Source organism: Halichoerus grypus, chromosome 9 (assembly GCF_964656455.1).
Source record: "Halichoerus grypus chromosome 9, mHalGry1.hap1.1, whole genome shotgun sequence".
In the NCBI taxonomy this organism is placed as follows: domain Eukaryota; kingdom Metazoa; phylum Chordata; class Mammalia; order Carnivora; family Phocidae; genus Halichoerus; species Halichoerus grypus.
In genome coordinates this window covers 68,381,835-68,408,485 of record NC_135720.1, presented here as the reverse complement: position 1 = coordinate 68,408,485, position 26,651 = coordinate 68,381,835, and the positions used below count along the sequence as shown (strand labels likewise).

The following is a 26,651-nucleotide window of genomic DNA, read 5'->3' as shown; positions in this document are numbered from 1 at the left end:
AAGGTAGGTATAGCTATGGAGCACCAGCGTTTAAGAGGGAAGAGAGAGGAAGAGGAGCTGCAAAGGAGGCTGGACTAGAACGATGCTGGAAAGAATAATTTCAAGCCAGGAATGCCTGTTCTTACATGGCAGCTGGCTTTGACCTGGAAGTCTGATGTGCATGTTTATTCTCTATGCAGCCTTTAGCACGATGGCATCCTAGAGCTTATCATGAGTCTCTAACTCCCAAGAAGTTTGACAATTTAGGATAAAGGTAGTCAAATAAAAGGACAGAACAGTGACAAAAGCTGATTGTTCTTTGATCTTCTTGTTCCAAGGTGATAACAACAACAACAACAACACTTAAATAATAGAAAATAAATCTCTGCATATTTTTTCATTGCTTTCCCACATTCTATAATAATTATTGGTTTCATGTGTTGTCTTCCTCATTAGATTATGGAGTTCCTGGAGCAAAGACTATACCTTACTCATCATTTTAGTCCCCAGAGTCTACCATAAGACTTGACACACTCATTCATTCCTTCAGCAAATATTTATTAAGCACCTATTACATACCAAGCATAGTTTGAGGCCCTGGGGACACAGCAGAGAATTTAACAAACATTTCTTCACTAATGGGGGTTATAAATTTTAGTAAAGAATGTGGGAATCCAGCAAATCTAGCAGTAAGTATAATGTTAGTGGCTAAATCACTGTACCATGTAGGTTGCTGGGTAAAAAGAGTTTCTGTGCATACACATCAATACACACAGGAGCCCCAGTAGTCACTTTTCCTGTTGCAGGGAGAGTTTCTTGAAATCTCTGCATTTGGTCTGTCCTCCAAATGTAAACAAAATCACTTTCCTTATTCTGTGTTCTAGAACTTTTTCTGAGGTCGTCATTTGTTTGTTTCTCCTCTCCAGCATTAAAAAAAAAAATTCTGAAAAGGTCCAAAATAGCCATTTTTATACTGAATCAAGGTAATGAGCTTAAAAATGGGGGTATTAGTTTTGAGACTGAAATGGAGCATGACATGATACTGAACACATTCACTCAAGCAAACATTCACTAATATCTACTCTTTGTGAGCCCACGTCAGGCCCCACTGATAACAGTACTGATGAACTGAAAGTCCCTGTCCTCAAGGATCCTATGATGCAATACAAGGGATAAGACAAATATAAGATACATGGTCAGACAAAACTAGGATTCTCAAATATGTCTTGCCTTTTCTTTTCTCCTTATCCTGCTTCAAAGGTTAGTTATCTCCGCCAGATATGCCCTTACTCCCAGCTCTACCTGTCAAATAAATTGGTACCTGCTACCCACGTCACAACTATTTATATATGTCTTACATCCTCTGCTGGTGGGGTCTGAGCTTTATGCAACCCTGCATGGGCAGTGTGGTGGGCAGTGAAGATAGGAACAAAGTGTTGTGGAAACCCAGAGGAGTAGAAGTTTAAAGCTCAGATATCTTTGTATTGGTGCATGAAAAAACATGCATATTTGTGAACAAGACAAAGGTCCAGAGAATTTTCTGGAAAAAAGGAGAAAATTATTTCTCTTTTAGGATGTTGCAAGTTTCCTTTAAATGGAATTTGGCAGTTGACTAAATTGCAGATAGCAAATGACCTCAAGTGTTAGGCTAAGATTTTAGAAACCCATAAATATACTGTGAAAAATAAAACTGACATTGTTATATTCCATAATAAAATTCCTTACATATTTAGCACCTTCGTTTTCAAAGTGCTTTTGTATACATTTCTTCTTACTTGATTGTCAGGACAACCCAGGGGTGCACACAAGGCAGGCATTTCTCCTCCTGACCCTCCCACAAAGACCCGGAGGTCCAGGGAGATGAGTAAATCAGTTGGCAGCTGCTAGGTCATAGGCTGACCCAAGAACAAGAGCAATGCTCTTCCCACTAGGTCAATGGCCCCAAAGAGACATTATGATCAGCAAGAGATGGGGGGAAATGGATTTTTTTTTCTTTTACTTTCCTTAGAAGGGAAAGAATTCAGTTTTCTGATTAAAAGACAGAAATGACCAGAGGGGTAAAGTTGCATTTTTCTGCTAAATAGCAAGCGACATAGCTTAAAGGGAGAAAAATCAGAAGAAATGTGTGTTCTAAGGGATGTACCCAGAGAATGTGTGGCTTCCATTTTGACTTCTACAGAGATGAAGATAATTAGCATCACACTTCCCTTTAAACTTTATTCAAATTTCCATATGTAGCGATGTTTCCCTGGATGCTCATTGCGATCATTAAGTTGTACTTAGTGCATGTAGCAATTTACACCCCCCGCACTACAGCTAATATGATTTCCTTTCTTCCCTTGACTGTTTTCCTCCTTTCTCTTCCTCCATCTTGCAGATTTTACTGTCCCTCCTGTGTTGCTGCACTAGACCCTGTGAGGACGGCTGGGAATACAGAACCACAGACGAAAAGAGCCACTCTTCTACCTGCTCAAATGGCAGAGGAGATACCAGGAAGGCTGAGGGCAGGGACCCTACCACTCACCTAGTGTCTGTCCGGGGCCTTCTGTTGGTCTTAGCCAAGCACCTGTCTGAGCATTTACTGGATGGGTGGATGGATGGATGAAAGAGATGTCTGAATGTGGACAGTGGGGCTCTAATTTCTGACTCGGTAAAACGGTTGGAAGTTCCCCTCCCCTGCCCATTGCTTTTTCTGTCTCAGCAACCCCCTTTCAATGGGAACGGCTGGGAACAAGAGAATCAAATTGGCATTCTGGAGCTCTTTATTTAGCAATTTGCTCTGTCTGAGTTAATATATGGGTTAGGTTCCCTGTGAACGACACTCTCCTAACTCCCGCAATGTCATAGAGACACTCAGCTGCTGTGTGTCTGGCAAATTAATGACTACAAGCCCAAGGGATGGAGGGATGGGAAAATGTTAACATTTGAAAAAAATAGTAACTTAAAGCAAATTCAGAAGAAAATGAAAAAGGCCTCATCCTCCCCGCCGCCCCCCCCCCCCCAAGCTAACCTCTTATTTTGAACAGAAAATTGTAGGAAATAGTACTTTCAACTTTGTGCTTCTCAGGACAATCCTACCCAGAATGCAGAAAAAAAAGACAGAAGAGGAAATTAGATGGCAAAGAGAAGAAAAGAGTACTGGGAAGACGTGGAAGTAGAAGAGGAAGGAAGAACCCAGAAAAAGCAGAGAAGGCAGCTCTGTGCTGAGATGACAGGGCAACAGGAGAGGGTATGGGCACTGGGTCGAGTCTCAGGGGACAGGTAAAAGAACCTTTCAAGGACCTGAGCAGCAGAGGTGGGTGAGCCGGGATGTCCTTTTCCTAGTCTCCCAGCTCCAGAGGGTGAAATGAGGCTGACCATCCAGAACACCTGCTCTGGGGCAGGCACTGTGCTTTCACGTGTGACGTTTTGTTCCATCATCCTGCTTGCAGCACCCTGCAAGGAAGGCAGTGATGCCCATTACGCTGGTGACAACGCTGAGTTCACAGGCCGTCAGTGCTGGAGCTGTGGCTCTGGACAAGTACCTGTCTGTGGATAGCACATTGCAGTCCATGAAGGACTGACTCCCTTACCTTACATAAGCCTTAAGGCAACTCTGTGAAATGAACATTATTTCTATTTTGCATGGCAAGATGTGGAGACTGGAGGCTTTGAGGAGTCACTCACACTCACACAGCTAGCAAGAGGCCAGGATGCACGTGAACTGGGACACAATCCAGTGCTCCTTCCGTTTCACCATACAGACTTCCTGAGGAAGTAGCCAGCTCCCTGCCCTGTACTCCATCCCCAATTTCAGCCTGTACATTACGAGCCCATGAGGGCTGAGCACCAGATCAACAAGGTGCCATGCGGAGGTTGGGCTGCTGTCCCATAGTCATCCTGACTGTGGATCTGCATGGAATGGGGACTCTGAGTCTTAAAAATAACCATAGGGTCAGATGATCTAATAATTCAACTACTGGATATTTACTCAAAGAAATAAAAAACATCAAAAAGATATATGCATCCCTATGTTTATTGCTGCATTATTTACAATAGCCAAGATACAGAAGCAACCTATCCATTGATAGACGAATGAATAAGGAACATGTGGTGTGTATATGTGTGTGTGTGTGTGTGTGTGTGTGTGTGTGTGTGTATAATGGAATATTACACAGGCATGAAAAGGATGTGATCCTGCCATTTGCGACAACATGGATGGACCTGGAAGGTATTAGGCTAAGTGAAATAAGTCAGACTGAAGAAAGACAAATGCCGTGTGATTTCACTCATGTGTGGAATCTAAAAAGTTGCTAGAGTGGGGGGACGGTGGGAGGGATGGGGTGGCTGGGTGATAGACATTGGGGAGGGTATGTACTATGGTGAGCACTGTGAATTGTGCAAGACTGTTGAATCACAGATCTGTACCTCTGAAACAAATAATGCAATATATGTTAAGAAAAAAAGAAAAAGATAGCAGGAGGGGAAGAATGAAGGGGGGGAAATCAGAGGGGGAGACGAACCATGAGAGACAATGGACTCTGAGAAATAAACTGAGGGTTCTACAGGGGAGGGGGGTGGGAGGATGGGTTAGCCTGGTGATGGGTCTTAAAGAGGGCAAGTATTGAATGGAGCACTGGGTGTTATACGCAAACAATGAATCATGGAACACTACATCAAAAACTAATGATGTAATGTATGGTGATTAACATAACAATAAAAATTAAACAAACAAACAGCAGAATCAGATCTATAAATAGAGAAGAAACAAATGGTTTCCAGAGGGACAGGGGGTGGGAGATACAGGGTTCCAATAATGGAATGAATAAGTCACAGGAATAAAAGGCACAGCATAGGGAACATAGTCAATGATAGTGTAATAGCATTGTATGGTGACAGGTGGTAGCTAGTTACACTTGCGGTGTGCATAGCATAATGCATAGAGAAGTTGAGTCACTGTGTTGTACACCTGAAATTAATGTAACATTGTGTGTCAAATGTACTCAAATAAAAAAACAAAACTCTCCATAATGGTAAGGTATTTGGTTTGTGCTCCCACACAGTGCGGGAATCTTGTTTATAGCAGTTCCCAAACATGGCCCCAAAACATAATGATTCTCATTCCACTAATGGGGGATTCATTACTACAAAATGGGGCCACTGGTTCCACTGCTAGCTAGTTCTAGCCACAAGAAAATTATTGTTCTGAACCCAAATCTCGTTCTCTATAACTCCTACCTTTTGGTTCTGCTTTTTCCAGAGTGACAAAGTCTTTCCTTTATCTAAGCACAGCTGTTGTGTCTCCCATTCTTATTCTCTTCTGGCTATCCTTCCTCAGTTCCTTCAAACACCGGTTACAGGACACATTCTCCGATGGCCTTTCCATTCCTGATACCTGTTCATGAACTATACTCAAATTTGTCTATTTCCCTTGCCACATGTACTATTAAAATTGTTTGAAATGCAGTTAATGTGCTCTAAGTACTGTGGAGTCCAATGAAATCATTACTACTCTTTCTTTCTCTGGGCATGTGAGTTCTACTGTCACAATTACGATAATGTTAGCTTTTTCAGCAACCACTGTGTTGGGGAGAAAGAGAAATAAACAAGCTCTTGCAGTAAGGCATAAGTGCCGTGAAGGAGGCAGGCACTGTGCTGTGGGATCCCAGAAGATGGGCAGCTAATTCAGCCTGAAAGAAGCGAAGAAAGCTCTTGAGATGATGCTTGAACAACTAAAGCAAGAGTCAACCAGGTGGAGAGAGTGGAAGAGCTTTCCAGGTAGATGGGAGGGATTTTGCAAAGATGAGCTGGCATGAGAGAACATGGCAGGACTGCTCCCCTCCCCCACCTCCCCATGTCTCCTCTTTTTGATTCTTTTCTTCAGTTTTCTTCTGGCTTCGCTTCCTTCTCTGATGTTCTTTTCTGTCAAGGAAGGCCTGGAATAAACCAAATTCTCCTGTTTTAAGAAGTATCTCCTGTATGGGGTTTAACATTCTTCATAGAACACCTGTGTACCGCAAGTATTAAGTGAGCATTAAATAGCCAAAGCACTGGCAATGTTATGGTCGTAAGTATTTTGACCCTGGTCTTCTTTTCAGAGGCCGTACTTCCATTTCAGTGGACTGTGTGATTAGGGTTGAAAAGCAAATGGTGCCTCAAGTATTCAAAAGCTGCCAAGGTTCCTTCAGAGGGCTGAGGTAGATCACGGCGCTCGGGAAGGACTTCACAGGAGTCAGAGGTTTTGGCCCTTTATCAGCAGACCTGTTGTTCTCTTCAATGCCTCTAGACAGCAATGCTTGAAATAAGGCATTTAAGGATCTCTAAATTCTTGTTTCTAAGGTTATTATTCATAAACTCTTACCAAGGCTGTTTTCTCAGACTGGAAAGCAGACAGGCTAGGAACCTCACCTTGGCAGGGGAATTCAAGAAACTCAAGACGTGGTAACTCATCCACCTGTTATTTCCTTCTGCTTGTTCCTTCTCTGCCTGCAGCCTCTCGGTCATCCAACCCCCTCCTCTGAAAAGTGCACAACAACTCAAGGCTTCCCTGAAACCTCTGACAGGTGAACAAAGAGAAACACCTCTCACAAATCCAAAATATCAAAGGATAGAAGAGAGAACAGAACCCTTCGTAAAGAACCCTAAACATCCCACCAGAAAGTCCCAAACAACCCTGAAAAGTGAGAATAAAACTATCAAAAGCTGACAGAGGGTAACAAGCATTATTTCCAACCCACATTTGTCTTTCTAAAAAAAGCCAACCAACTACTGAAAAAACCCCTGAAATGTATGAAATCTAACATCGTTAACATATTTCCTGTCCTCACATAGCTTATAAAAAATGTTTCTGAGCTTTTCCCTGGCTCATTTACAATGACGAGAAGGAGCAAAAAGGAAATGCAACAGATGGGACTACCATCTTCTCTCGCAGTGATTTATCTTTACTTGAGGTAGCTTGGGCAAGCTTTCAAACATTTCTCAGATGTACCAATAGCTTATTCCCGGTCCAGAACAATGAAGATGAGGTTCCCTAAAAAAAAATCTGCAGGTTATAAGCCATGTTTACTACTATCTATTTTTGTTATTTCTAAAAGAGATCACCTCAGCTTCCCCCCAACCCTCCTGGTACTGACTCCATGAGGATCTAATCTGGTGCTGATTTAGAGCTGACAGGTGGTACATGCATAATTAAAGATGACCTAACACAGAATGCTCTCATTCCTGGCATATTATCAGACACTTAAGCAAAGCAATTATCAGTAGGCAATCTTTTCTGTCAACAGAGATAGAGATGAAACATTTCTTCAATTAAGAGGATTTTGCAAGGATGCTGTATATATATCCATCTGCAAATACTTGAAAGTCTTTACAGTATAATAATAGTAAGCCAGCTCGGCGGAGCACCTTTGGCCAGTGAAATCGTGCTCCTCCCTGCTCCCTTATCCTGGAAGGTCACATTTTAAATATCAGAATCATCAAAATAGGAACAATTCTGAGGTATTGTCAAGAGACCCCGATCCAAGCTTACAAGGAGATCTCTGCATTTTCCTGCCATCACCCTGTTGGGGTTTGCAAATATACCAAACCTCCCTTTAAGGCTCAAAGCGAAGAAGGACAGGGCTCAAATAAAAGTAAATTCAATTAAAATTTCCCTTTAAAGCAGGCTTATTCCCTCTTCACGCTTCACCAATGTCAGAGGATTTAGAGAACTGTTATCAAGCCTTAAAACTTCATCTAGAATCTAAGTGATTTAAAGGAATTTTTTTTTCATTTTGAAGAAATAAATATTATCCAAAGGAAGAAGGGTCTTGACAAAATTATGGATTTCCGAATTTCAGGTGAAGGAGGGAAGAGGCACTGCATTTCCTAATAGAGTACTGTATTTTTTACAAATTATAGTGCATGTACTTTATATAAATGAATGCATTTTAGCTTTCCTTAGAACAGAAATTGCCTTAATGTTGCAGCGAGACAAGTGATTTTCATTTCTTTTTTTAAAGGGTGGTTTATACGTTAATGGGTTTCTTGAAGCCCATGTAAAAACTGCCTTCCATGAGACAGAGAACTTCATGTTTGTGGTGCATATTTTGCCACATTTCACAAGGGGTCTGATTGTTTAAATTCTTATATCCTTATGTCATATGTGAACAAACAACCTTATTGTTCATTTGAACATGTCTTTATAGGATCTCTGGTGGTGGAGCTGGTGTTGTTTGCATTTTTTTTCCTCATCAAGTCAGAACAAAAGTCTCTTTTTCTGCAGCACTGGGAACTCAGGGGAACACTGCGGTGTGGCAGCAGCTGTCATTTGGAAACACCATAACGATAATGTAAGTGAAGTGCTAATGTTAATGGGTTGGCTTCTGATGAGTAAGTCAAGGTCTACAGAAAAGTTTCTTCTACAGAGCAGGCTTCAAGGTAATGTAAAATAGAAGCACTTAAAAGGACAATTGAGAATCATCCAATAAACTATTAAAGAGGTGGGCCTGCTGGGCAACCAGAGCCAATTCCTTCCAAGATGTGTTTCACTTGGAAGACACTCCATTCAGAATATTAGGGAAAATATCAGTCGTCTTCGGGGAAAACATAGTCAGGTGGAGAGGTGGTGAGGATGGTAGGATTGTTAATGGGAGATTCAGCAGGACTCAAAGCTCAAGTTCATTATTTTCTCTGAACTAAGAATAGCTTCCGAATGAGTACTCACAATTCTCCACAGACCTGTATCTCCTAAGGAGCATGCCCTTTCTCCCTTTCCAATTTTAATGTAAGAAAAAGAAGAGAATATAGTCAGACGTGGGTAGGAAGGACAAGGAACCTCTACAGAACGGAGGAGTGTCTAAGCCAGTTCCATTCTAGATGCTGTTAAATTTCTTCCATCAGGTTCAATTCAGAACAACCCAAAGATGCAGTTTGATAGCATGCTGCATCAAGAGGCCGGGACAAAGAAATGTACTGCATGTGTACTACCGTGGCGAACAACAAAACGCTTGCGATTTCCCGACTGATGTCACAGATAACGAGAGAATGAGATATAAGGCACATACTGCCATCAAAATAAACTTAAGAAAAAAGGAAAAAATTCTGGTGAGTTTATTTAGGGAGAGACTCTCATTTCCCATACAGCAAAGAGTCCTAGACTTTTGTACAGCTTTAGTAAATAAAGCAAAGTCTATAAGCACAGTCTGTATGCTGAGGATGGCACATGGCAGTAAGACATTTTATATGATGTTTTTTACAGTGAGTTATTATTTTAGAACCATCAACTAACATTTTTTTTTTTAAAGCGGGCTCCGTGTTGGGCTCAACGAGGAGCTCGAACTCATGACCCTGAGATCAAGACCCGAGCTGAAATCAAGAGTCAGACACTTAACTGACTGAGCTACCCAGGTGCCCCCATCAACCAAGACTTTTTTAAGGTGATGGTACCTTACATAAAACAGAAATATCAACTATCTTATTGTTAACCTAGGTTTTTCCTATCCACCCTCAAAACTAGTTTTCCAAGTATCTTGGTTTTACTAAGTTTTATGCTTGGATGCATAAAATAAGACTATAACTATAGCTATAAAATAAAGACTAAAGCATACAGATGATATGGATAGAGTATATTTTAGAAAGAATAAAAGTCAAATCCAAGATATTATTATTGCCACTGTTGCCTATTTGTGTCCTGTTTCAGAAAGGTTGCTTAAAACCTGCCATCTGGAAGCGTTACAGAGACATTCTGCAGAATACTATGTGTTCTTCCTGTTAACAAATTATGAGAGATGCTTATCAGGTTTATTTCCCTAAGGACAATGTACAACATATTTAAGAAAGCCAGAAAGTATGTTGTTTCAAAATATCTATCCACGGAAAAGAAGACACTTACTTTCTGCTTCAGAAGTGACCGTGTTAATTCCAGAGCACTTGGAATTGCCTTTTTCAAGAACTGACATTGGAGGTTAAACCAGACAAAGGTGACTAGCGCATCTTCAATGACTCACAAGGCAGCCGGACAATCAATGCTCTTAGTCTCTTCTCCTAATATTTCCCTAGAGATTGTGTGACAGATGGACCAAAAAAGGGGTGCCTCACTTCACGGCAGGGGGATAAAAGAAAATAGAAGGGAAAAAAATCATTTTTCTACACAAATTGCACTCCAGGAATCAACTGTTCTTAACTTTGAGTTCTTTCACAAAACGAAATGCTATGCGCCAGTTCAATTTGTTTCCCTTAGGGAGGGAAGGTGCTGAGAGGAAACAGTGTTAGGAGAGGATTAAAGAAACATATGTTCTTATTAAAGCAGGGTTTGAAAGGAAACAATGTTACAGAGAGAATGATGATCGCATCCTAATAATGTAGGTGGAATCCTCACTAACAGAAAAGAAAATAAGGGCAAGCTTATACTGAACTTCTAATACACCCGGCTACAAACAACAAGAAAGACATTCCAACACTAACCAATTCATACAAATCAACTTATGTTTATTCCCTTGCGATTGACCACATAACCTAGACCCCAAGTGGACATGATGTGCTTTTACAGGTATGCATTTGTAACTTCTGTGGACTAACTAACAAAGGAGAATACCAAATATCCAGGTAGAAGGGAAACCAGTGACTTCCATCCCTGCAGCCAGTTGGACTGTAATACCTTCCACTTGGTGCTGACAGCTTTCTCCTCCCTCCTCTCATTCTGATACAACGTTGTCAGTAACGTAATTTACTGGAGTGGAATTCCCCCCGGACCCTGTGCAGCACTTGGTGACAGTGTCATTTATACTCCATAGTGTCATGGCCTGACACTGATACATCAGCCTTCATCCCTCATTCATAGCAGAGCGTGCAATTTCACCTTCTGCTGTGCCCTTCTGTAGTGTGCGTGTACAAATCTACTCCATTCCGCCCTAATTACACACCTTGGTTAAAATGCTCTCATTAGATTTATATTTCTCACTCCAAATGTCAATCTTATTGAAAATTCCGATTTTCCCGAGGATTCATCCATTAGCAATAAACTCTAAAGCATTCCATGACTGAGTGCATTAAACCAGCAATGCGGACATGCACTTAAAATACATCATTAGAGTAAATCTCCATTGCAAATGCTTTACATTATTCAACCAAAGGAATAATGAGCTCGGCCCAGCCAGTACCCTCAAATTGCACATGAAGGATAGGTTAAAACTGGCTGTTATCCAGGAAGAAGCACACGGTATATCAATGGGATGGATTTCAGAGTCTCTGTCATTCCTTATGAAGGTGTGGGAGGAAATCACAGCCACAGCCTCATTCATCACCTTCTTTTGCCTATGGTTTTTACAGAAACTTCAGTCTATGGCAAAATATGATAAGGCAGGCAGAGATAATGGGGAGTGTATGTGTTCGTGGAGGGGACTAAAGCTATATCCGCAATGCCAAGAACTTAGTTAGTTGCCTCAAACGATTTGCTCTGTCTAAAAAGCATTCTTCCGAACCATGAGAGACTATGGACTCCGAGAAACAAACTGAGGGTTCTAGAGGGCAGGGGGGTGGGGGGATGGGTTAGCCCGGTGATGGGTATTAAGGAGGGCACGTACTGCATGGAGCACTGGGTGTAACATGCAAACAATGAATCATGGAACACTACACATCAAAAACTAAAATAAATAAATAAATGAATAAAAAGCATTCTTCCATTTCATTCAACAGAAAAAAATTTAATAAGCAGCACTGTCTAGATACGCTGTAAGAACCTGGGCACCATTCTAATGAAAGAGATCTTACTGGCAAAGCTGACCTGAGAAACATCTTCACCCCAGCCTATTGGGTACTAACATTAAAAACCCAGAAACCCCAATGATGATGTTGATATATAAATTACAAGTCAGAAGTTGTATCTGTCAGTGAGTAGGACAGACCATTAAAAAAAAAAAAATGGAGAGAAATTAAAAAAAAAAAACGAGAGAAATTAAAAAAAAAACCAACTAGCAAAATACATCAATTGATAAAACCAAGCCATCACTGTTTTCTATCACTTCCATATTTTAATTCCTTAGCTTATTGATCTCATTTATCACTTCTTGTCAGGTCCCAGGTGAGGGAAAGTCAAGGTGGAGTCATAATTTCTTTTTTAATTTGATAAATGAAAAAACTGTATCCCGGGAAGGTCATGGAGGAGGTTGACGGAAGAGTCTGATGTGAAATCTTAGCATCTAATACTAAAGGTTAACCAAAGAAACTAAGTGATGCTTATGCAATTATGACCTTATTATGAAATATAAAATATATCCACTTTTTTTTTTTAAGTAGGCTCCATGCCCAGCGTGGAACCCAATGCGAGGCTTGAATCACAACCTTGAAGTCAAGATGTGAGCTGAGATCAAGAGTCAGACACTTAAACAACTGAGCCACACAGGCTCCCCTATATTTACTTTTTTTTTTTTTAAAGATTTTATTTATTTATTTGTCAGAGAGAGGGAGCAAGAGCACAAGTGGGCAGAGCGCCAGGCAGAGGGAGAGGGAGAAGCAGGCTCCCCGCTCAGCAAGGAACCTGATGTGGGACTTGATCCCAGGACCCTGGAATCATGAACTGAGCCAAAGGCAGACGCTTAATCAACTGCACCACCCAGGCATCCATATGTTTTCTTTTTTTTTAATGGAAAAATTTGGTGGGCAGAAAGACTCTTAGAAGGGCAGGAATACACTACATTAAACAGTAAATAATTTTTAAAAAATAATAAAAAGTAAAAGAAGCAAAAGTAATTGTTTTCTGCCTGTCAGTATCTGGTCATCTCTAGGACTGACTAGTAACCAGAATTGCAACAGATGCAGTATTTTCTGTAGGGAATTATACCACCACGGAAACTAATTGCTCCTGAAGTTTTGCCCATTCCCACCTGAAATATTTAAAATTGTACTTGATTACACCATTAGTGCTCTCTCTTTCAGAATGTATATCAGCAGGTACTACAATTAACATGCACAGATGTTAGAACTGAAATATCCATGTTTAAATAAAAAAACATAGCGAGAAGGTAAAAATAACTGAATATGCTCAACACAGTACTAATCTTAAAAGGAAAGAGAGGCTTACATTGTGCTGGTTGAATGGCAAAATAAAGAAATACCCCCCCAGATGGCATCGGTAAACCTATGAGCAACCAAACTACTCTGTAAATGACCTGCAGCTTTCTGACTAAGAAACAATGAACAAGAGGCTGATTGTATGTCCATTTAATTCCAGAATCTGTACCCCAAGCATAGAGGGGGAACCCCCAAGTGCCCTAAAATTCTCCAACATATTCCTATGTTACAATGGCACAAATAAGAGTAACAACCCCATCAATTTATTAAGTGCTGGCTTTGTGTTTCATATACGTTATTTCATTTATCTCCACAACAAACCTATGAGGTAGGTACTATCCCTGTTCCCGTTTTCAAATAAAAACAACCAGGCTTAGGAAAGGTTAAGTAAACAGATCAAGGTTAGCATACAGCTAAGCTAAGATTTGGTCCCGAGTCCTCTTTCTCCCAAAGCTCTTGCCTTGCTTTTAACCACCATGCCTTCCTTACTGCCTGCCTCAGTTGGAGAAGCCAATAAGGAATGTGATTTGCAGTCTTCAATTTCCAGAGGCTTCTGCAATGACTGCCCTCTTGACTCATCTCATTTCACAAATTACATCAACCTGAAAGTCTCAGAACACTTGCAGACATTCTCATTCTTTGGAAATGCCACAGCCACTCAGCCAGTGGAATGGGGACAGCACCATCACTGGGATCACGAAGGTACAAGTTTCCCTGTGAACGCTGACGCCACCTCTCTTTGGTGTTTCTTCTAGCCGCAAACTGACATGTTATCACTTACTGTGGTTGAAGTAGAGTCAGCAGTCAGAGGAAGGGGAGTTTTTACTTGGTTAACTTCTGCCCCCCCATCTGTGTCCATGGAGGGCATTCCAGGACAGGCATGCCCTCATCCTTGTCCCCCCCCCTTTCTCACCAGCCCCATCAATCCACAAACAGAAGATGTGGCTAATCTCTTGGCAACGCCGCTAAGAAATCCTTCCCTTGCTGTTCTACGAGTCTTCAAGAAACAACTTTCTAACAATGAGTCAAAAAGATGGATGTTTTAAAAGAGCATTTCAAACAAGGCAATTACTTTTTAAAAAAAAATTAGAAGATCCTATCACTTCTTCTTTCAACCTTCCATCGACACAATTTGTTTATGTATGAGTTGTGTCTTTCTCCCTTCGGAAGGGGAAAATGCTGATAAACTAGCACATGCAGACAAACAACGCAAAAACCTGGCCACCTCTTGCTGCTTAAACAGAGTCACATTTATCTCCCAATGCACCACTTACCAGACAGATGCAAAGATGTGGGCAAGCCAGTCATCAGAATTAACAGAGTGATTGTGCTTGCACTACATATTCTGATTTGTATGAATCTTATTTTTAGCCATGCACAAAGGGCAATAAATGGAAAATCTTATTCTAACCGCTACTTTTTCTGGGCCACCCACACTGCTCCACCTACCGCACAAGTTCACAAATGTAGAAAAACCCAACCCAGGGTTTGTCCTAACAAGGGATGCAAAGAGGCTAAAATGAGTGACATTTTTTCCAGTTAGTGTTGGTACTTTCACTCTTTTTCTGTATCAGGACTTTCAGGGAAAACAACGCTGACTTATCTACAGGCGTTTTCCAAGACTCCACGCTGGTATGTCGTTCAGCGCACAGGCAAGCGTGATCCGCGAGGCGCTGGCACCGCCCTGCCGCGAGCCACATGGCAACACACTTTCAGCAAAGAAATGCACCCACAAACATTTCTGTACATTCAGGAAGAGATACCTACACCACATTTTGTTTTGAAACAATGACAGAGTTTTAAAAGTTCTTCAAATGAACCAAAGTGATTATCAGAAGCATAAGCATTTCTAAAACGGTGCAGATTGTCGGAAATGATTTCACCAAAGTGGGGTCACTATCACTTGCCCTACATCTGCTTTTAGTTCGCGGTGGAACAATGCGCACCAAGGCCCGGTACCCCCTTGCCAACCCCCGTCGCTCCTGTGCACCCTCCTCCCTGTCCGCTCTGGCCACAGTCCCCACCTCACGGCCGGCAGCCCACCCAGCATAAACTCAGCTGCGGCGCCAAGCAGCTGATGCTGACAGACAGACGCTTCGAGAGCAAACAAGAAAAGCACAGTGATGAAGAGGACGTTTTCTAGGGGCACAGAGAGGACAGAGATGAGAGTCTACTCTTGATTTACCATCTCTTTAGACTTGTAATGGAAAGTTAAATTATTAAGGTCCCGGGGCGGCAATTAAAATGCTTGTTCTTCCGAGCCCTCTGCAGACCTCAACAGCAAACATATGCAGGTAGTGATCAATATTTAAAAGTCAGCTCAACAAAATAATTAAGACACAAAAGGAGGCAACTCTGAGAAAGGCGTCTTTCTTTACCTGTGTGCTTGCTCATTATCCAGGAACTAGAGGAAATGTTCTGTCATCCTCTGGTAGTTAACACACGCCCTGCGGAGCTAACACCTTCTTCCGATAACGCACGGTACTAGAGCAGCCCTGATGAGGTGTATCAGAAAACCTTTTTTGGGTTATAGTCCACTATCGTCAGACCTTCTGACTAGTGCTGTAAAAACACGGGTAATTAAGGGTTATGAAAAAGTGGGTCATACACCACTGAGATACAACCACACCGCCCCCAAACTCGACTCCAAATGACTGTGCTCTGAGGAGGTGGGAGGGGTCTGAACACAGCGAAAGCAAAACTTTTATGTGGTGAGGAGCATTTTGGTTTTCACTGGTTTAGGTTAGAGAAAGTTAATCTCAACGTCAACTACAAACCAAATAACTTTTAATGGGTTCTTGAAATTTTATGACAAATGCTGGCTGTTCATGTAATGGGAAATTCAGGTCCAATGTCATAAACACTCCAAGGGACAGTCTCGGGCTTAAATGGCATGCCCATCACCGAAGAGCGAGCGCTGTGACTCAGTGAAGCAAGGCGGTCAAACTGAAACTAAAGACAAAGAAGCAAATTCTTATTATCCACATTAGCATCTCCTTCTCCTAGGGAGGATCAAAGTACTGTATACCACTTCCCCACACCTGTAGCCAACCAACCCGGGCATTTAACAATCACGGATATTTATCAAAGCACCCCTTGACTTCCGTAGCAAGAAGGCAAAATGTAGGACCTGAATTGAGCACATTCATTCATCTGTCACTCAAGAGCCACAGAAATATTAATTCAATACATACCAAGTCCCGATTATAAACAAGGACACAGAGGATGTGAAGGGATGCAGAGAGAAGAACCTAGAAGAATCTGCTTTCAAAGAACTTCAGTCTTGTACAGGGGAGAAGACCTAGTCATACCCATGACAAATATAGATCAATCTTTTAAAACAAAATCTATTCTAGCAATTGCTTATCACAGACTTCCTATTCTATTGACAAAAGCCTTGCAGATAATATTCCTACAACGTTTCTCAGATGAATCTTTTAACAATCCCCTATTTTTTTTTTTAATCAGGGTTTTCTTTCAGTGCTCAAAGTCCTTCTTAACCTTGGCTACATGTTAGGATTCATCCTGATCCAAAGTCCTAGCATTCTCGGGGTGCCTGGGTGGCTTAGGCGGTTGAGTGTCTGCCTTTGGCTCAGGTCATGATGCTAGGGGTTCTGGGATCGATCCCCGCATCAGGCTCCCCCCTCAGCGGAGAGCCTGCTTCTCCCTCTTCCCCTGCTTGTGCTCTCTCTCTGTCAAATAAATAAAATCTTTAAAAAAACACAAAAAAAACAAAAACCAAAGTCCTAGCATTCTCCAAAGGGAAGCACAGAGTTATCAGCCCAATCCCAGGAGCTATAACACTACACCAGAAGAATCTGAAGAGAAGTTTCTTTGAAGGGGGATAAAGGATACAAAGTTGAAAGAAAACTCTGATTCATAGCACAAGAAAGGATATATTTGAATCGTATTTTGTTACCATCAGGTATAAAGTTAGAGTTCTACTGGAGAACATATCGTTTGGATTATGGATGGGGAAAGGGGGATCTGGCTAACCAAACTTTCCCATTTCTGGCAAATTCCGTAGAGCATACTGAATATGAATTTTTAAGTAACTAGAACACAATTAGTTGATCTAACACTAAAACCATCTTGTACATAATTAAATCTTTCTTTTATGATTCCAGAGGCCCATTAGGATCTTGCAGGGCCACTCAATAATCATTTTTTTGACAAGGTGCAGAAATGAAAAAAAAAAAACAGTTAATGCTGATTTCTACTTGAAAAAGATAATGGTGTGTCTACACAGGTATCTGTTCTTATAAGAGTTGATTAATGTAATTTGAAGTGAGAAAAATAAGAAACTAGGAGATCACTGTCATAGAAACTGATATCTGAAGTCATCATTCCTAAACTCCACCAAATTTGTAGGATATAATCAGTCCAGAGTATTGCTTGTAAATTTGGAATTATTTGATTAATTGAAAAAAGTCTGGAAAAATACACAAAAGTATTTAACAGTTTTTATCTAGGTAGCTGGATTATAGATAATTTATATTCTTTATTCTGTTATTTTATAAATTATGTACAATAAACATATTACTTTCACAATCAGGAAAATAAAGTTACTTCTGTTTTGATGAAAGGAAACAATTAATTATTCTCTGATTCTGCTCTTCCTAGTAATTAAAAACACTTAATACATGGAACCCAGTATAATAATCTGGCCTGGTGACAAGTCAGACATGAAATACAGGAAAAATCTACTAGAAACAATAGATTACAGCTTCTAGTTAAGTACTACAAGGACTCTAAGAATCCTGCTACACTCCAGACCTTTGCAAATACAGCTCTTCCTCATCATGATCCATGGTCTGGGCACTCTCCAGATGCTAGGGCCATCACAACGATCAATTTAATCGGGGAGGGTGGGTGGTGTCCTTGTAAGAGTGTGGTGCCCCAACCTGGGTTAAATCATGGCTCAGAGAGAGCTGTCACCTTGCTAATGAAAGGCACATCCCAGAGAGCATACAAATAATTTCTAAAAGCAATAGGTTGGAAATTATTAGAACAAGTTGATAAACTATTGGTGCTACAACTGATAATCACATATTATAAAGCAGCTTTATAATATGCATGGCTGAGTTTATTTGGAGACTCACAGGGAATATCATTTGAAATTTTTGATTTACATATTAATGTATATTACCATGCTGGTAATATCACCCCTATCTGTACCATTAGGGTATACGCAGAGAATGAAAATTAATTTTGACGATGCCTTGAGCAGAACATAACTGTGAAACTGAATGCTACAAATAAATATATCATAGATTCTTAAAAAAAAAACACAACAGAATTGGCTTCAAAACTATGCCAACGGTTTTCCAATGACTCTAGGAACTAAATACATATGTTCTTAAAATTATTTTCCATATTACTCTTAATATCATTAATATCACAACTTTTAAAGTGCTTCCAAACATAATAAACATAAGGAGAATATCTGAAATTTAAACTCTGGCACTGGAAAGGCAGTAAAAGCCAAAACCTGCACAGTTTTTCAGGAAGAATAAAAATGGTATATTTCTCTTTAGTAAATCAACAGTTTTAGATTACTAATTAGGGCATGAAAATAGGTACAATAAAACTTCAGTTAACTGGACTAATTGAGGACCAGAAGATTTTTGTTTGTTTCAATTTTCTGGTTAATTGACAGACAGCTAGGAAATGCTTTTTGTTGAAAATATTTCCAAAGCAGTTTCTTTTCCTAATTTTAAAACATTTAACCATTCTCAATGATTCAGCAGGTCAGTGTCATTAGCTACAGATATCCTCCTGGGTATATTCTCCATCTTTACTAAACCAAAGCTATCTTGTTTTCTGAATCTCTATTTCTGAAAAAGGGAAGTGGGATTTGTGCGGTAGGTAGGGTGGGGTGTACGGGAGGGGGTGAAGTGGGGGTGGGGAAATGTGAAGGTTAGTTAATTCAGGGTTCTGGTTAGTTGGGTTCCAGGTAGCTAAGCCATCACTAAACATGAATTCAGTGTCTGGAACCAGGCAATTTGATTCCTAGGAAACATGAGAGCCTACAAGGGGAGCCCCCAGGGTCTATCTTTATTGGTATTCTCTACCTTATGTCATTCCACCTGGGAGACTTGGTTTGCTGGTCTTCTCTGGGTGGAAACCTGTGTCATTGTGTCCATCTAAAAATCATGGTCTCTGAACTCATGGGGCTGAATCTATTTTGATTTGATTCTATAGCCATGTCATTTCAACTCAAGCTTAGGGTGCAGGCAGCCACATGTGGATGTCAAGGATGAATAAACACTTGCTTTTTTCTCCCTTTGACTTGCTGCCCTGGATTTTCTTTTCTGTAAAAACCTTTAATTCCAGTTTCTGATATCTTAGCCGCTGAAACCTTTACTTGGCCCTGTCTCCATCACCTAGAGGGTTTATTTCTAAGCAGGTTTGAAAAGTCTGGGTAGGAATGATGGGACTGATTTACACATATTGTACTTTTAACACTGATGACTTTATTTTCTCTCTTTCTTGGTTATACCTTTTCCTTAAACCAAATACATACAAACACACACACAAATAATCTTGGTTATTCCCTGATTATTCCTTCCTCCTTCCTAAGAGGGAGTGGGATAATTTAGGACAGAGGTTTCTGAGCTTTTTGGAACTATGAGTCCTTATGCACTGCTCTTCAGGAATTACAAGCCCTGGTCAGACCTAAGAGCAGGCCCTGAACGTAATACAGGAGGTTTGAAGAAAGCCTGGCTACTGGGTCTCATGAGAATCTGCTGATCATTCTCCAAGTCCAGCTTTCAAGAAACACAGAATAAAAAGCAAAATCTCCCCAAAGTAGGGCTGGAAGAGACTAACCTAGTAATAAGTTCAATCCTGCATATTCCTCACAGAACTGCAGGACTCACTCAATTGTTCGGCGATTTACAGCTACACTAACACCTAATATGACAGTGATTTGGTGATGAGGGGTAAATTATATTTCATTTGGAGTCTGTAAAACAGGCCTTATAATAATTTGAGGCCCCGTTGCAGGAGAATTATTTGCTATTAATTTTCTTCCATAGCTTTCCCTTTTTTCTACTAGGCTTCAGTCGGTGGCTATATGATAATCAAGTCCACATTCCCTGGTTTGTGCCTCAGCGTCCACCATACTGATGAGGACCTGGCATGTGCCACAGCGATGCACACAGTGCCATAACCCCGTGCACTGTGGGGCACTGTATACTTGGACTCGTTCATGAACACACAATTCAGATGAACTGAGCAGTCCCATTACAGGAGCACAGGGAGGTACACACTCCTCCATCACAGTGAAACAGCTTTCCTATATGTGTCAGTGGCATTTGGTAGCGATTACAGCTATTTATGGCAAATTGCTCTGGTAGTTTCTGACAAACATGTCCTTGCCCTGAGAGGAAACCCATCCCTGAGACTGAAGTACACATTCTGTAGATCCCTTGCCCTTGCCCAAAAGGTGCGGGGAAAGAATCAGGGCTGCGGGAGGTATGAGGGACACAGCCATCAATTCTCATGCCACCCTCACAAGCTGTAACAACCTTGTCAAGCACTGATTAGTTATTCTGCACAGTATTCTTGGAAGGAAAGTGAGCTCTGGTAATCAGTTAAAAAAAAATCATTAATTAATTAATTTATTTTTACTGGGGTAAAATATACATAACTTTACCATTTTTTTTAAAGATTTTATTTATTTATTTATTTGACAGAGAGAGATACAGCGAGAGGGAACACAAGCAGGGGGAGAGGGAGAGGGAGAAGCAGGCTTCCCACGGAGCAGGGAGCCCAATGCAGGGCTTGATCCCAGGATCCTGGGACCACAACCCGAGCCAAAGGCAGAGGCTTAATGACTGAGCCACCCAGGTGCCCCAACATTTACCATTTTTAAGAGTACAATTCAGTGGCATTAAGTACATTTACACTGTTGTACAACCATCGCTACTATCCATCTCCAGAACTTTTTCATTTTCCCAAAGTGAAACTACCCATTTAACACCACCTCCCCATTCCCCTCTGTTCCCAAACCTTGGCACCTATCATTCTATTTTCTGGCTATAAGCCTGACAACTCTAGACACCTCATATAAGTGGGATCATACAACATTTGTCCCTTTGCATCTGGCTTATCTCATTTAGTTTCTTCAAAGTTCATCTATGTTGTGGCATGTGTCAGAATTTTGTATCTTTTTAGGGCCAAATAATATTCCATTGTATGTATATGCCACATTGTCCTTATCCATTCATCTGCCGATCGACATTTGGGTTCCTTTCACCTTTTGGCTATTGTGAATAATGCTATAGGAACGTCTGTCCAAGTCTCTGCTTTCAGTTCTTTTAGGTACATACCCAGAAGTGGAATTGCTGGATCATATGGTAATTCCATGTTTACTTTTTTTGAAGAATTGTCATACTGTTTGGTATTTAGTTTTTTTTTTTTAATTAATAAACTTTATTTTTTATTTTTTTTTTAAGATTTTATTTATTTATTTGACAGAGAGAGAGCGCACACACAAGCAGGGGGAGTGGCAGACGGAGAGGGAGAAGCTGACTCCTCACTGAGCAGGGAGCCCAACATGGGGCTCGATCCCAGGACCCCGGAATCATGACCCGAGCCGAAGGCAAAATGCTCAACCAACTGAGCCACCCAGGTGCCCCAGTAAACTTTAGTTTTTAATGCAGATTTAGGTTGAGCGCAAAACTGAGTGGAAAGGAGAGAAGGTTCCCATGCCCCTTGTCCCCACACAAGCACGGTACTTTTACAGAGATGCTCTAGGTGCGCAGTGATGGCAGGGAGTGACCTAGGCAGGTTCTGCCGCATCTGGCAGGAGCTCTCCGCGCCGAGTCACCTGAGGCAAGTCACCTGGGTGTCAGAGCAGCCTTCTTCCCTCCCCAGCCTGTACTCATGAAACTGACTGACATTAAAGGTCATCCCTACAGGAAAACCTGAGGTGTAAACATGGACACTCACAGACGCCAAAGCAGGAAGGCGATTAAGGAGCATTTGATCCAACCTACTTCTTCCATATCCTGGTGAAGATGCTTCATACACTGAAAACCTCGATTCCAAGAATGCTGTGCAGAATAATTAGTGCTTGACAGAGATGTTATAGTTTGTGAGGGTGGAGTAAGAATACATAATTACATCACTCACAACTCTATCAGCCCTCTTACCAGCACTGTTAGGCTTTGGGCAGCGCCCAGAAGACAGCTCTGGATTAGTTTCTTACAGAACTCTTTCATCACACCTTTCATCACACACTTTTTTGCCTAATTTATCTGATTCTGTGATTTTCATATTTTAAATACACGCACTTAAATCTATAACCAGGATTTTTGGCTCTGCCAATGGGTAGGCAATAGATAAGTTCCTTCATTATGTCTGCTTTGGAACTGCTTTATTAACAGTGATAATTCTCAATTTCTGTGAGTTCTAATAAAAGAACTGTACATCCTAAGAGCTACTCTGAATGAACATTTACCATACCAAGTAAAATGTTATAAATCACAATGCTATCCACAGGTTTAAAATGCCCAGAAATTTCTCATACATTTCCCGGACAACATCACTCATCCTATTTTTATACTCATAGCAACTCAATGAAACAAAAGAAAAATGTTTAAAATTCTTACAATGAAAGCTAGAAATATACAAAATGCATATATATTCATAGGCACATATGTACATTTGCATGTATGCTCACATATATCCAAATGCACATTTGTTGAGCCAAAATCTTCCACTTTTTTCCATTAACATGGAATAAATTGTTCTTGTCCTCAGTGGAGAGGTGATTGGCTTATTCCAAAGCTAACACTGATCCTCAAACTATGTCAGTCCTGAGAACTTAAAACCCCACAAAAACCTGGACTTGATGACTTGGACTATTTATTAGGGATGCGCCTCTCTTCCCACATGTGTTTTGTAAATCAAGTCCCATCTAAGTGTATGAGAGGAAAGATAAGACTAGGATGATTCACTTTGAAAAGCAGCAATAGATTTCTCAACCCAGGAGAAAAAAGGATTTTCCCTTTTGAGTATCTAAAAACATGATGAGCGTGCCCGCAAAAGGACCGTAGCTGTCATTTTCGCCTCACACAGCGCAGTTAGTCACCCTCGTTGAAATCCAAGGGCAAAGAATGACTGGTACTATTGACTTTAAAGTGGCACAGAATAACGGCACCTACTTGGCTGGACTTTCAAATGTGACGGTGCTGAGAGGACCTTAAAACTCTCTTTTCTTGAGATGAGTCAATATATTCAGTAAAGCACTAAATAGCTTACTTTAGTGGCATTTCATACTGAATATTTAATACATTTTTCTCCCTTTATCGCTCATCCTTTCAGTTACACTGGAATTAAAGCAGTGATTCTCAAAGTGGAGTCCCTGGACCACCTGCCTCAGTATCACCTGGAAACTTGTTAGCACAGCACCTTCCAGCCTGCCCCAGGTCTGCGGAATCAGAAATTCTGGGCATAAGGCCCAGCAAGCTGTCCTTTAACAAGCACTCCAGGTGATTCTGATGCAAGTTAAAGATCCACTGAATTAAGGAGCCTCCAATATGCAGATTCTAATCCCTGCTCCCTTCCTCAATTAGAATTTTCAAGATACTTTGTTAAAAGAAAAGTAACCCATGCGGGTTTAGGCTACTTGCTATTATCATCTAAGAAAATTCTTAACCATTGTTTGGTTTGAGGAAAGAGAAACCTTGGTCAAAACTTACATGTAATTTTTCCAGGCTCTGTGCTGGCTTCGAGTCTTAGGATGCAGGGAACTGGGCGAAGGGAGAGATGAGAAGGCTACAGCAATCCATTCAGGCATGGACCCCAAAGCTTTGCAGAGTAACCTTGTGACAGGTCAGTGAGTGTCCACCTGAATGGGGCGGAAGAGCTGTCCATTAGCAGAGTAAACCTCGCACCTTAAGGTTTCTCCCTCCCTCCTGCCATCCTGCTAACCATAAACAGAATATGATAAAATAGCCCATAGTATTAATGCCTGGGCTCAACCCTATTCCGTGAGTATTTCCTGAAGGTGAGCATCCCTAACTGGGGGCTCTTTTGAACCCAAAAGCAGTTTGGAGATGGGTCAATGTCCAACCTCATGAATGTTTTTCTTTCAAAAAACCAGAACACCTTGGCTTAAGAGACACGTGTAACTGCAGTACCAGGAAGATGCAGGAAGCTAATGATAAATTCAGGAATTCTGACTGAAATGAGATGATTCTCTGATGCCTTAAATGTTTATTTTTAGTACTTTTTTCTGATGATAAATTGATACATGCTTATTGTAGAACATTTGGAAAATATGGAAAAGCATAAAGAAAAAGTACCAAGAAACAGACTTAGTTGTTGAGAATAAACCAGAGGAGAGATGGAGGGGGGGGAGATGAGTGAAATAGGTGAAGAGGATTAAGGTGTGCACTGTTGTGATGAGCGTCGGGTGATGTATGGAATTGTTGAATCACTATATTGTACACCTGAAACTAAGATAACATTATATGTTAACTAACTGGAATTTAAATAAAATTTAAAAAAAAGAAAAAAGATTAACTATAACCTTGGCACTGATAAATCAAATCACTAATGATATTTTGTTGTATAGTTCCACAACCCCTTAACTGAAACTCCTGAGCTTCAGAATGTTTCAGAATTCAGAATTGTTTGGATTTTAAAACTATTTTGGTGCAACAACCATTTATCACATAATATTCCATCAGGGTCTGGAGCAGCCATATTTCATAATATTTCTGCAGCAAAACAGATATATTCTTATTAAATTGGATAAAATAGAATCTCACATTAGTTCCAGCCAGGTATTTCTACCAAAGAAATTACAAAAAAAAAAAACCCTTTTGATTTTGGAATGCTTTTGGATTCAGAATTGGGAATAAAGATTGTGGACCAGTATTCTTTTCAGACACATAGAAATACTCAGAGTTTTCTCTTTTTTTTCATTTTTTAAGAAGATTTTATTTATTTATTTGAGAGAGTGAGAGAGCACAAGCAAGGGGAGAGGCAGAGGCTGAAGGAGAGGGAGAAGTAGGCTCCCCGCAGAGCAGGACCCTGGGATCATGACCTGAGCCGAAGGCAGACACTTAACTGACTGAGCCACCCAGATGCCCAGATAATTTTGTTTCTATTTTTCATTCAATGTTAAACGACTGTGAGCATTTCCCCAAGTTATTAAAAACACTTCAAAAATATGTTTTTCAATGTCTATGTAATATTATATCCCAAAGAAAAGAGTTTTATGTAATGACTTCATTTTGGGAATTATAGTTTTTGTTGTTGTTAATGCAAATAACACTGTGAGGGATATATTTGAATATCACATGGTCTGAATTTCCGAATACTATCTTAGGTACATCCTAGAAAAAGAATTATTGGGTCAACTGGTATGATCTTTAAGGGTCTTGATGATTTCCCAGAAAAGCTATACCAATTTACACTCCTAACACAGCATGAGTGCCTGGTTAATTTGTTTCATTATCCACGTTATCATAGGCATGGAAAAAAATACACTTGCCTCTCAGACATCTTAACAAAGCTCTAATCAATGATAATCATACCTAGGAGATTTTATTTTTGTTTTTCTTACACAGAAGATAGTGAACAGCTCACTGTCTTTCACATAACAAGAGAGAATGGGATTAATGTGAGTTTACCATCAAATGGAACCTCATTAAAGCAGACTGAATCAGATCTGAGCAATGGAGGAGTTGTCACTCGTCCATGGGGTCTTAACTTGGAAAAAGGTATGGGGGTGGGTATGGAAATAATTCACACATCATCATAAGAAGACAAACGATCAGATGCTAATTATTTGTGGGTTGATAAATTCTGTTTCTAGGCTACTGAGGACTTGTGTTTCTCTTCCTTTTGGTGTTTTTGTATTTCTTGGACATTTTGCTGCTACTCAGCATGGCCATCAGGGAGCAGAAAGAGATGTGAAGACAAAATCAAATCAGACAAGCTCATAATAATGAGTGCTAACCCTTATGAGTGCTTACGATGTGTCAACTCTGGTCCTGGGTTCGTTGTGTGCGTTATCTCATTTACTGCTGAGTGCACTGGTTTAAAAACTGGTAGCTGCAAAGTTTGAAAGTATGTGCTCACTCATCAATCACCCTTCTACCCTAATAAGTTTGGAGGAATTAGAAGTTTGGAATTTCAAAGACCTATTCAAGCCTAGGGTCTTATTACCATGACTCCAAGTCTGGTTATAAACCGCAAACCTTACCTTTATGTTTTTTTGATCAGCACCCCCTACAGCATCTACACAAAGCAGGGGGAAATGACATAAATAAAATCCAAGAAAACTCTAGATAATAATAAACATTTTGAAGGTCCTATATGTAGAGGAGGGAGGCCATATCTCTTAGAGTATGATAGGAGTCTGCTCTGTAACACAGAACAGGGTACATGCAGAGAAGACACGAAGATACACACATAATATATATTTCAAAAAACAAACACACAAACACATTCTTCCCAGATGTGACTACAAATTGGTAATGATAACGTCAGGACTTACAACCTCAAGTTTCTTTCCATTTATAGCTTTGTCTAATAATTTTTCTTTCTCTTTTCCCCTTATATTTATTTAAACTTATAGGATAATTGGTTTAGAGAATGCCATCATTTTTATATGCTAATAA

At 40.5% G+C, this 26,651-nt stretch overlaps 1 protein-coding gene across 10 annotated transcripts in view; it reads right to left on the bottom strand.

The window, feature by feature from the left end:
* BACH2 (BACH transcriptional regulator 2) overlaps positions 1-26,651 on the bottom strand; it is a 353,067-nt gene that overhangs the window by 128,730 nt on the left and 197,686 nt on the right. For 3 of the 10 annotated variants that reach the window (XM_078054990.1, XM_078054991.1, XM_078054992.1), the window contains one exon: positions 23,718-23,866. The exons of 6 other annotated variants lie outside the window; for them this stretch is intronic. The gene's annotated coding sequence lies outside the window, so the exon portion shown is untranslated. Of the gene's footprint in view, positions 1-15,383; positions 15,551-23,717; positions 23,867-26,651 lie in introns of those variants that run through there. One more of the 10 variants, XM_078054993.1, reaches the window with a different exon arrangement.